Source organism: Amborella trichopoda, chromosome 12 (assembly GCF_054954075.1).
Source record: "Amborella trichopoda isolate Santa Cruz 75 chromosome 12, AtrichopodaSantaCruz75HAP2 v2.0, whole genome shotgun sequence".
NCBI classification, from domain to species: Eukaryota; Viridiplantae; Streptophyta; class Magnoliopsida; order Amborellales; family Amborellaceae; genus Amborella; species Amborella trichopoda.
Window position 1 is genome coordinate 37,622,514 of NC_142347.1, and position 11,621 is coordinate 37,634,134.

Sequence of the window (11,621 nt, forward strand, 5' to 3'; positions counted from 1 at the left end):
CATCTCAGACATATCGGACTTTGATTAGTCTTGTCAATTTTAGAAATGTGTATAAACACATATCTTTCATATAACTTGTATAGTCTATAACTATATAATATAACAAAACCAAAAGATCCGCAGTATTCAACTTTTGCACTATATTACATCACCCATCTGTGTGTAAAAGTATTGTCTATGTGTTCCCTTAACAACAAATTACATACTTGATATGTAAATAATAATAATAAACTTAGTAGTATAGTGGGAAATTATCATAAATATACTTTAATTTTTGTCTAATTGAAAAAAAAACCCTTAATTTTCATAAGCCTCGTCCACATTCTTTTTCTTCATTTTTTGTATTTTTTGACTAAAAGAGCTTTCACGGTAGTCGTATTACCGTAAAGACCGTATTACAATACTTTAAGTACAGTAATGAATACCGTATTTTATATGGCATTTATAATACCGTGATAACTCCAAAGATTATTACGATACTCGAATTACCATAATATTGCCTAATTTGAAGTCTTATTTTCTCCCGTCTTTCTCTCTCCCATTTTGTATCTTCTCCCTCATCTTGTGGGGGGCTAGCTTGCCCTACTCTCTTGATATCAAAATGCAGGTTTGTTCTCTATCTATATACTGATATACTCATATCTCCCTCTAAATCCTATCTTGGGCGTTGATGTAAGGTAGGGTTTTGCTCTCTCTTGGATTCCTTGTGGTTTTGCTCTGTTTCTCTCTCATAGATTTGATGTTTTTGTCTCCTTATGTTTCTCTTGCTTTTTCCTCTTGTTGTTTAGGAGTTTTTCTCTCTCTAACTCTTAAGTATTCGCCCCTTCTCTCTCATGGCTGTTTTTATGCCTTTTCCGAGTGTTTAGGTGTTTTTCCTTTTCTCTCTGTTAACTGTTTTCTTCTCCTCTTCCCCAAGTGTTAAGGCGTTTTCTTGGTTTTGTTCTCTTATCTTCCAAAGCCATTTGCATTCTATCTCTCTAGATATTCACATTCACTTTATCTCTCATGGGACATTCATCCTATGGTTTTTATTTCATCTCGTACATTTCTCTTTGTTATTTTTTGTTTTTTATAGAGCGTGAGGTTCAGGAGTTTCAATACGCATGCAGGTTGAGACCCTTTCGGGGTGCATTACGGTATTTAAATTACTGTAATGCTTAGCCTGATCAATATGGTACTTAAAGAATTGTAATGCGATCTTCACGGTAATATGACTATCGTGAAGGCTGTTTTGGTAAAAAAAATATCAAAATTGAAGAAAAATGGTGTGGACGAGATTTATGAAAATTGAGGGTTTTTTTTTTCAATTAGGCGAAAATTAAGGTATATTTATGATAATTTCCCTAGTATATTATGTATTTAAAATTTAAGATCTACTTTTAAATGAGTAATTTAATGTGAAAAAAAATTGAAATTTAAGTTTTTATTAGATCTTGTGGTGAGAGATCATATATCCAAGGGAACTTACTATCCATTTGTATGTTATATTATGACTATTAGTTCCTTCAATCATGCCATTGGTTACCTCATAAAATAGGCTCATTTTTCTTTTCCTTATTTTTTTTACTTAGGCAGCTCTGCCTTTTACCTATTTTTTATGGAAAACGTTTATATAAGGTTATTTTAATGTAGAACTAAAGATGCAACGCAAAAATTCATTAGAAAAAGTTATTTTAATGTTGAAAAACCCTCTAATTAATCATCTCGACATCGAGATGTATGAATATGAAAAAAAAAAAAAATTTTGAGTCCCAGAAATAGTGCACCTTGCAACATATTATCTAGACCGTCCATTTTCAAGATCTGTATATGTTTATAGATCTACTTGATTTTAACTATTTTTTAAGTTTAAAATTTTATAATTAGATACAAAAATATATTTTTAGATAATCCTAATAATTTTTTGCAACAAAATTATATGTTATGATAAGATTTGGAGTTGCACCTTAATTGGATGATTTAAGGTTGAAATTTTTTAAAAACCACAGCCATCTTTTATTTATGTTTAATTTCATCCATCTCTTAAGTATTGTACAGTATATGTATACAAAGGTATCTGTATGTTTTTTTATTTTGACCCTTACGGTATTGCAATTAATAAAGCCAAAAAATTCCTCCTCTTGTGAGAGGATACTATCCATTTCCTCCTCGAGGTAAAATATATGCTATACGTACTTTTTGGATCTCAAATTTGGGATGTAATCTTTACAACTCATAAAGTAATCTCGGCCAAAAAAAAATCTCTGAAATATAATCTCATGTACTAAAAAAAATTATGCCTTACGACTGAATACACACCGTCCAATTTTTGGAGGGCTAGATTTAAGAGTGTTTCCCAAAATTTTATACCAAAAAAATTCTTTTAAATAGGTGTTTTGAGCATGGATTAGAGTGTTTTGATTGTTTAGAGCCTAGGCACTATACAAACCGCACTTTTTAGATAATCCTAAAAATGTTTTAAACTAAAAATTCATATTATGATAAAATTTAGAGGTGCACCCTGAATTGGATTGTTTAAGGTTGCAGCCTTATTATATATATATATATATATATATATATATATATATATATATATATATATATATATATATATATATATATATATATATATATATATATATATATATATATATATATATAGAGGGAAGATACTATAAAATGCCTATATGTGAAAAGGAACAGTGATTTCGTCTACCATCATCACCATCCAAACTTCATCACACGGTCACAGTTGTCTGGTAGTGTTTTATTTTTTATTTTTTTTACTAATTAGAATGATCTGAAATTTGGAGCGTGTATACATCTTAGTGATGCTCACCTAATAAAAATATGAAAAAAAAAAAATTGTAAAATATCAATTCACCGATATACCCTCGTAAATTTTTGGAGGTATTTTGATCTATTTATATTTTACGAATTATTTTTTTTCATATATTTTATTAGGTGCCCCTCACTAAGTTGTACACATATTCCAAATGTCAAGTAATTTAGATTTGTAGAAAAAAATGAAAAAGTACCCGACAACTGTGATCGTGCGATGAAGTTTGAATGGTGATGAAGGTAGGCAAAATCATTGTTCATTTTCGCCTATAGGCGTTGGGAAGAGTTTCCATATATATATATATATATATATATATATATACATGGTGTGGTTTCTATAAGGTTGCAACCTTAAACAATCAAATTAGAGCCTACTTCAAAAATTTAAACAATCAATCAACCTTAAACAATCAACCTTTATATAAGGTTGCAACCTTAAAATGTAGAAATATATATGCACCTCAAAAATCCATCAAAGAAAGTTGTTTTCATATTGAAAAACTTTCTAATTGATCATCTCAACATTGAGATGTATGAATATGAGAAAAAAAAAGATTTTGAGTCTAAAAAATAGTGCATCTTGCAACATGTTATCTAGACCGTACATTTTCAAGATTTTCATAGGTTTATAGATATACTTGATTTTTTAACCATTTTTGGAGTTTAAAATTTTATAATTGGATGTGAAAATAGATTTTAGATAAGGGAAACGTTTATCTAGAGTCGAGGCTCTAAACAATCAAATTAGAGCCTACTTCAAAATTTTAACTAGAAGAGGTTGTTTTGATGCCCAAATATCCTCAAATTGATCATCTCGACATAAAGATGCATGGACATGAGAAAAAAATGGATTTCAAGTTTTGAAAATAGTATATTTTGTAACGTATTTTTGGACTGTCAATTTTCAAGATTTTCATAGATTTGTCAATCTACACTATTTTTGGAGCTTTAGATTTTATAAATAAAAATGAACACAAAGATTTCCAGTATTGAAACCACATTTGTGACACTATTTGAAGGTAAGCTCTAATTTGATTGTTTAGAGCCTAGGCTCTATACAAACTGCACCCTTTATATAATCCTAAGAATTTTTACACCAAAATTTCATATTATGATAAAATTTAGAGGTGCGTCTGAATTGGATTGTTTAAGATTGTAACCTTATGGAAACCACACCATATATATAGTCTATTAGCTCATATGAACATTCGAGCCCAACGGCCCTGATTGAATCTGGGCCGATCTAATGGTCACAACTTTATTTTATGTTTTAATTTTCATTTTTTTGTTTAAGAAGCCAAATAACTTGAAATTTTAGGCGTGTATTATTCAAATATAGGAAAATTTAATAAAACTATCAAAATAATAATTTGCAATAAATAAATTGACCAAAATACCTTTGATTTTTTACGAATTATTTTTTAAATATTGTTATTAAGTACACTTTGATGAGAAAAATAGACACTTAAAATTTCAAATTATTTAGAATTATAAAAAAATTAAAATTAAGGTATGAAATGAGGTCGTGACCGTCATATCAGCTTAAATTTAATCTGAGCCGTTGAACTCATATGTTCATATGACCTAGTGGGCTAATCTCAATAAATATATATATATATATATATATATATATATATATATATATATATATATATATATATATATATATATATATATATTTTAGAGGTAACAACCTTCCAAATAACAAAAATTGAAGTTAGAATGCCTTTGTGATATTTTTTTTTTTTTATTGCCTATGTTCTTTTAAATACAAAGCTCAACTACAAGGGGAATTTTGAACCTATCGGTTATTTTAAATACAAAGCTCAACTACAAGGGTAATTTTAACCTATCCATTCAAATTAAAAAAACGGAAATTTTGAAATTTTGGACCTCTCTGTCTCCACTGCTCCATCAGTCTTGTCCCTTCTTCCATCCTACCGCTGATCTTTCCCGCTCCCCATATCTGTTTTTCTCACCCACCGATCTCTCTACACTAACCCATCTCTCTCTCTTTTCCTAACTCCACAGGGAGCTAGATTTCCTGCTATTCGGGTGTTGTCTCTCTCTCTCTCTCTAGCCCAACTTCTTCTCGTTTTCCTCTGTCGTGCTTACTTTCTTTCTCTCTGTCCCTGCCCCTCTCTCTCTACAGCTCAGATGAAGGGAAACACTGCACCTCAAACTCAAAGATAAAAAAAAAACTTGGAAGACAAAGGTCAAGATTTTGGGTGTGCTGGAAATATCACGCTCAAGAGATTCAAGTCCGTGGAACTCTTTCTTTTAGATTGATTCTTTATAAACTGGGTATGTGCAGGATTTATAGTTCTGTTGACTGTCAGCTAATGGCAATTAGGGTATAGGAATGTTAAGGGCGATCAGGGTATATGAATGTTATCTGAGCAACATTTTATGGAGTAGTCAATGAATTTAATGTTTTTTATTGGTCCCTGTAACTCTAGAGACTTTCCTTTATGGAGCAGTGGCTATTGCTGTATATTTTAGTTTTTAACAAAATTGGGCCCAAATTTTAGAAGCCAGAATTTTGTTTTATTTGTTTCGCACCATGTAATGTTGATAGATTGTTGTTGAGCTTGATTTAAATGGTGGAAATTAGTAACTTAACTGATAAAGTTCTCTCTCTCTAACCTCTTTGTAAGTTTGTTGTTTCTTTCTATTTCTTTTTTTAAATTAATTTGGATGCTTCTCTTTCTCTCTCTCTCTCTCTCTCTCTCTCAGAAAATTACATGCTTTGTTAAAAATTTGGGTACAGGTTAGCACGCATTGCCTCTTTTCTCTCTCTCTCTCTCTTTACAAATTGAGGTTTCTCAAACGCCTTTTTCTCCTCCATCTCTATACTTTTCATCTCTATGTTCATAATCCACCCTCAACCCATATTCTTTTTTCTCATTCCTCTCATCCCTTTTTTTATTTATTAAAGTTTGCAATATTGGCTCACATTTCCATAGCTCTCCCAACATCCCAAGTTGGGTTCTAGATGGCTTTGTAGACTACAAACTTACTTTGTAGGCTACAAACTTCTGCAGCTAAGTAAATATAATCAAGTTTTCTTCTTTCAATGCGGAATGACAATATCTTCCTCTTCCATCCTAAAGAACATAGAGACTTTGAAGCTTGAATTGCGCATACAAATTTCTATTTTTGTGTTGTTCATCAGATAAATTTGAATGCCTTGATCTTGCTAGCATTGTAGTATTCTCAGGAAATATCATGTGCAAATTATGTCTGAAGTAGCCTATTGTAATTTTCTTTTTATCTCTTAGTAATGATCACCATAAAGTACTTGAGAGTTTTGCTGGGATTTTTTTACAAATTGGATCTCAATGATCATTTTTTGTCCATTGATTTGTAAGCGTGGACCATGAATATATATGACCTTAACTTATAAACTTAATTTATTAGCATTTTAGGTTCTACTAAAATGAACCTCAAATGCATTGTTTCTTATTGGTTGAACGACCAAGAGACTGGATGTGGTGAGCTAGTATAGTGTGATGAGATTATTTATTAGCAAAGCTTGTGGTTAGGAGCTTTGTCTGAAAAAGGGTAAGCTTGTATGGTGCAATTAGATCATACAAAAATAAACAAAGCTTGTGGTTAGAAGGTTCATTTCAAAGAGGCCAGATGTATGTGTTATTGAAGACATGGTTCCAACTATTCCTAAAAAATGAGATACTCAAACAATGAATTGTTGTATGAGAAATATTTGTGAAACTTCTGCATGTGGCATTCATCCTCGCCCTTCATTATGCCTCTTTTTTCTCTCAAAATGTATGTATTTCATCACTTGTGCTCTCTTGGTAATTACTTTCTGCAACGTTGATGAACCGCTTGTGTTATGAATAACAAATGCAGATTTTGTCTTAGTGGTCCAAAGAAAACAGAAGTCTCATATAGCATTCAAATTATTATATATCCAAGCTCTATACAAGATTTGGGATTCATGTTCAATAAAGAAAGCATTAGGGAATGTTCGCAAAGCATGAAGTTGATTTTTTTCTTTATATGTGATTCCTTCTATACATTGGGCACGAAAAAACAGGGGGTTGGAATGTGGAAAATGAGATGCGGCCAAGCTTGGTCAGGCTTGGTTTTATGGGCATGCTGAATGCAGTCATTTTCTTGGCATGCTCGATGGAGTCATCAAGGTATCCAAGCAATGAGAGATGTCACTGTGACAAACACCCAGATTCAAGCTAAGCATCAAACCAATAATGAGAAAAAGAGAAGCACTTCTGCACAATGGCCTGATGGGCCACGCAAAAGGCATTCAGCAACTCTCTTTCGCAAATACACACACATATCAACAAGGATGCAAGAAAATCTTGGCACAGAGAAACAATAATACCAAATTCCCATCATTAAAAAGCATAAAATAACATAATACAATATAAGATCTCCCTTCCAATCTTCTCGGATTGATACATAACGTTGTCTTGCTCAGCAATAGAATTCATGGTAACACATCCTTCTTGGACCTCTTGTTCCAAGGGCAATGAGATAAAAAGCTATAGTGGTAATGTTGTAGAACCCACAAAATAATGATTTCAAGCAACAGATGATACATTTCCATCAGGTACTTGAAGAACCCACAAAATAATGATTTTAAGCAACCGATGATACGTTTCCAATCAATAACCAAGGCTGCAAAACAAATACACGATCCTTACGTTAAAAAAGATAATGATTTACATACAGCCCCTAAAAAACTTACGAAAATAATAAAAATTTACCAAGATTAGTCAATGCACGGTTTGTATTTTTTTTTTTCAAAATTGCCTCCCAGTCCGAGTATGACATCATTGGACCAAATTTTAATTTTTTTTTTTTAGCATCTTGTTTCTTTTTTTTTTTTTTAGAGGCCCTATGTAAATTCCTCGTGAGAAAATAAAGCCAATTCCGATGGAGAGATGGAAACTTGATGTCCAAATCAAATTCAGAATCCTCATCATGCAGATTGCAAAATGCATTCCTTTTCTATAAAAACAGGATATGCAAAACAAATGTCTTCTTTGGATGTTGAAAATTGGGCTGGTAAAAGTCTCATTTCATGAACCAGATGCAAAGCTCTAACTCTTTTTGATGATCTTGATAACAAACATGTACCGATTTCAAAATGAGTTGAAAGTCAGATGAATTTTTTTTCTCACAAATAACAATGGAAATAAAAGAAACCAAAAGAAAAAGGCTCTTTAGCCAGAAATTTACATAACTAGAAATTTGAGCTCTGTAACCAGAAATTTACCCAAAAAAAAAATCTTAAAACAAAGATTTATGCAACCAGAAGTAACCTTTCCAAAACATTCAAAATCTAAAAACTTTACATAAGCAGAAGTAACCTCTGTAAACCTTCATAATCTAAAAATGTTGCCAATATCCAGTAATCTATCAAAAATTTGGCTTCTAAAATTTGGGCTCAATTTTGATAAAAACTAAAATCTACACCAGTAGCGACTACTCCATAAAGGAAAATATCCAGAGTTACTTAAAACAACAATAACAAAAACATCAAACCACATTCATTGACTACTCCATAAATCTTGGTTAGATAACATTCCTATACCCTAATTGCCATTAGGCGAAAGTCAAGAGACCTATAAATCTTGCACATACCCAGTTTATAAAGAATCAATCTAAAAGAAAGAGTTCCACGGACTCGAATCTCTTGATCATGATATTTCCAGCTCACCCAAAATCTTGACCTTGATCTTCCTAAGTTTTTTTCACTCTTTGAGTTTGAGGTGTAGCGTTTCCTTTCATCGGTATAGAGAGTGGGGCAGGGGGAGGGGCAGAGAGAAAGAAAGTGAATACGACGGAGGAAAAGAAGTTGGGCTAGAGAGAGAGACAACACCCGAATAGTGGGTAAATTTAGCTCCCTGTGGAGTGAGGAAAAGGATGGGCTATTGTAGAGAGAAAGGAGGGAGATTGGAGGGTGAGAAAAACAGATATGGGGGGGGAGCGGGAAAGGTCGGTAGTAGGATGGAAGAAGGAACAAGAGAGAGAGAAAGAGGGGTGGAGCAGTGGAGAGAGAGAGACGACGGTTCTCAAATTTCAAAAATCTTTCTTTTTTTTTAATCTGAGTAGATAGGTTAAAAATACTCTTGCAGTTGAGTTTAGCATTTAAAGGAACAAGGGCAATAAAGGTAGACGACCATTACAAGGCATTCTAACTTCAATTTTGGTTATTTGGGGGTTGTTAACTCTACAAAATTTCATATATATATATATATAAATACTACGCAACGTTTATAGGAAAAAATAAACAGTAATTTTACTTACTTCCATCATCGTCCAAAGTTTATCGCGCAGTCACAATTGTCCGGTCGTATGTTATTTAATTTTTTTTTTTTTACAAATCAGAATGACTTAAAAATAATTTTGTAAAAAAATTGATCAAAATACCCCCAAAACTTTTCGAAGGTATTTTGGTCAATTTTATTTTACAAATAATTTTTTTTATATATTTTTATTAGATGCGTTTCAGTAAGATACATACCTTCCAAATTTCAAGTCATTTTGATTTATAAATAAATAAATAAATAATAAAATACTACTAGACAATCGTGATCGTGTGATGAAACTTGAACGGTAATGAGAGTAGACAAAATCACTATTCATTTTCGCCTAGGCGTTAGGAAGACTTTTATATATACATATATATATATATATATATAGAGTTAACAACCCCTCAAATTACAAAGGTAGGTAACTTATCCTTTGGGTAAAAGTAAATTTGAAATTTTTACAAAAGTACAATAGCATTTTGAAAGTTAGTATTATGGAATTTTATTGGTAGAGTGCATTTGTCTTTTAGTAAAAATTTCAACTTTAGCTTTTATAGAGAAGATAAAAATACCCTTTGTCTTGTAGTAATATTTACAAAATTATTTTTATTTAATAATGAAGATATCACAAAAAGTAATTTATTTTAAAAAAATAGACTACAATATCAGTAAATACACTATTCACAATTCTCTCTAACTTTAAATTACCATTGTCTTTTAGTACAAATTTCAACTTTAGCCTTTATGAAAAAACCAAAAGTACCATTTGTCTTGTAGTAATATTTATAAAATTACCCTTACTTAATGATGAAGATATCACAAAAAGTAACTTATTTTAGAAAAGAGTGTACGTAGGGCCCAAAGGATCACCATTAAATTTGACACATATATCTAAAAAAATTATCACATGGGTGTGAGACTTGACTTTTCTAGAGATCTGTGTCAAATTTAATAGTGATCATTTGGGGTCGTACACACATGGGTGTGGGAGGGTCTCATATGATCATTACTCTTTAAAAAATAGGCTACAAAATTAGTAAATACATCATTCACAACTCTCTCTAACTTTAACCTTTGTAATTTGAAGGGTTGTGAAGTTTAGAATCACTTGTGAACTACTTTTTTATTTCCATTGCACACAAAATTATGAGTTCAAGTTAGAATCACTTGTGAACTACTTTTTTACTTCCATTGCCCACATATTATTAAAACTCAAAGCCTCTCTACAAGGGCATTTTAGATATTTGCTTCAAAAATTGAATAACGACACTGATAAAGAGGGAATTTCAATTTTCAGGGTTTTCCCTCCCATCATCTCTCTGTCCCTCTCTCTCAACATCTGGCCCTCCCCCTCCCTCTCTCTCTTCACTTCCCTGCCTCATAGCTTTAACCCTTTTTCCAAACCCTTAAAAAGAACAAGCCCAATTTTTTTGTCCCTCTTGGATCTAAAAGACTGGTTTTTCAAGACAATCGTAATTCTACAAAATGACTTCTATTTAGAGGGTCAAAGAGAGAAGAGGCAATGGTGGAAAAGTAATGATATATATTACTATATAATATTTTAAAATAAAGGGGTCAGGTCCACTTGGACTCAGATCTAACCCGATTTACTATTGGAGTCCAAGATTTGGAACCGGTCCCATCCTTACATATTTGGTTTTCTTTCTTCCTTTTTCTTTTTCTTTATTTGGGTTGGGGGGAGGGGGGGGGGAGGGGGTAATAAAATGAATATCTTTAACTCAATTTATTTATTTTATTATTGTATTAACTTAGGAGTTTTAATTTTTAAAAGAAGCTATATGGAATAAGTTTAAGAGAAGAGGTTGTTAGGAGAGAGAGAGAGAGAGAGAGAGAGAGAGAGAGTGTGTGTGTGTGTGTGTGTTTTAGTGAAATTATTTGTTTGTGCTTAGTAGAGAGAACTTTAGTGAAATTAATTTTAGTGGAATTATTAATGGAACAAACTTTATAGAGAGAGAAAGATGTCAATATAATACATTGGTTACGTTTTAAAAAAAAAAAAAAAGAGAAAGCAAAATGGGACTCAAGTGAAGAACTTGAAACAGTCCCACATCGAGCATAAAGAGAAGAAAATGCCTTTATAAAAGGCTTAGCTTGAAAGAAAGACCTATGTGATCTTTTACCGGAGAATACATTTTTTTATTTTTATTTATTTTTTTTCACCCTCTTTCTTTTGGCAAAATATCACTTATATGTGGTCTTTATTATAATAAGATAAATTTCAAAATAAAATCAACATAACAATAAAATCAAGATCTTAACAACTTGATGACAACTAAGCACTATGCTTGAGAATAAAAGATAAGATTGCAAGAAACAAAAGGAAGAGTGTTGGAGATTATCTCAACCGGGCTTATTACACCCCATATCGAGTCACTACCATCCGATGGTGCAGGATCAACGATCTAGCTTCAATCTCGAACCGGGAAAGCAAATTTCGGCGAAGCCACACCAATGGAATATGAACCCCCTTGATCACAA

At 31.9% G+C, this 11,621-nt stretch overlaps 1 long non-coding RNA gene across 1 annotated transcript; it reads right to left on the reverse strand.

Moving 5' to 3' along the window:
- Window positions 1-7,180: 7,180 nt before the first annotated feature.
- LOC110006645 (uncharacterized) lies at window positions 7,181-8,944 on the reverse strand. The gene is made up of 2 exons (XR_002279733.2): window positions 8,452-8,944; window positions 7,181-7,482 (listed from the first exon to the last, which is right to left on the reverse strand). It is a non-coding gene; the product is annotated as an uncharacterized LOC110006645 (long non-coding RNA).
- Between the last annotated feature and the right edge of the window lie 2,677 nt (window positions 8,945-11,621).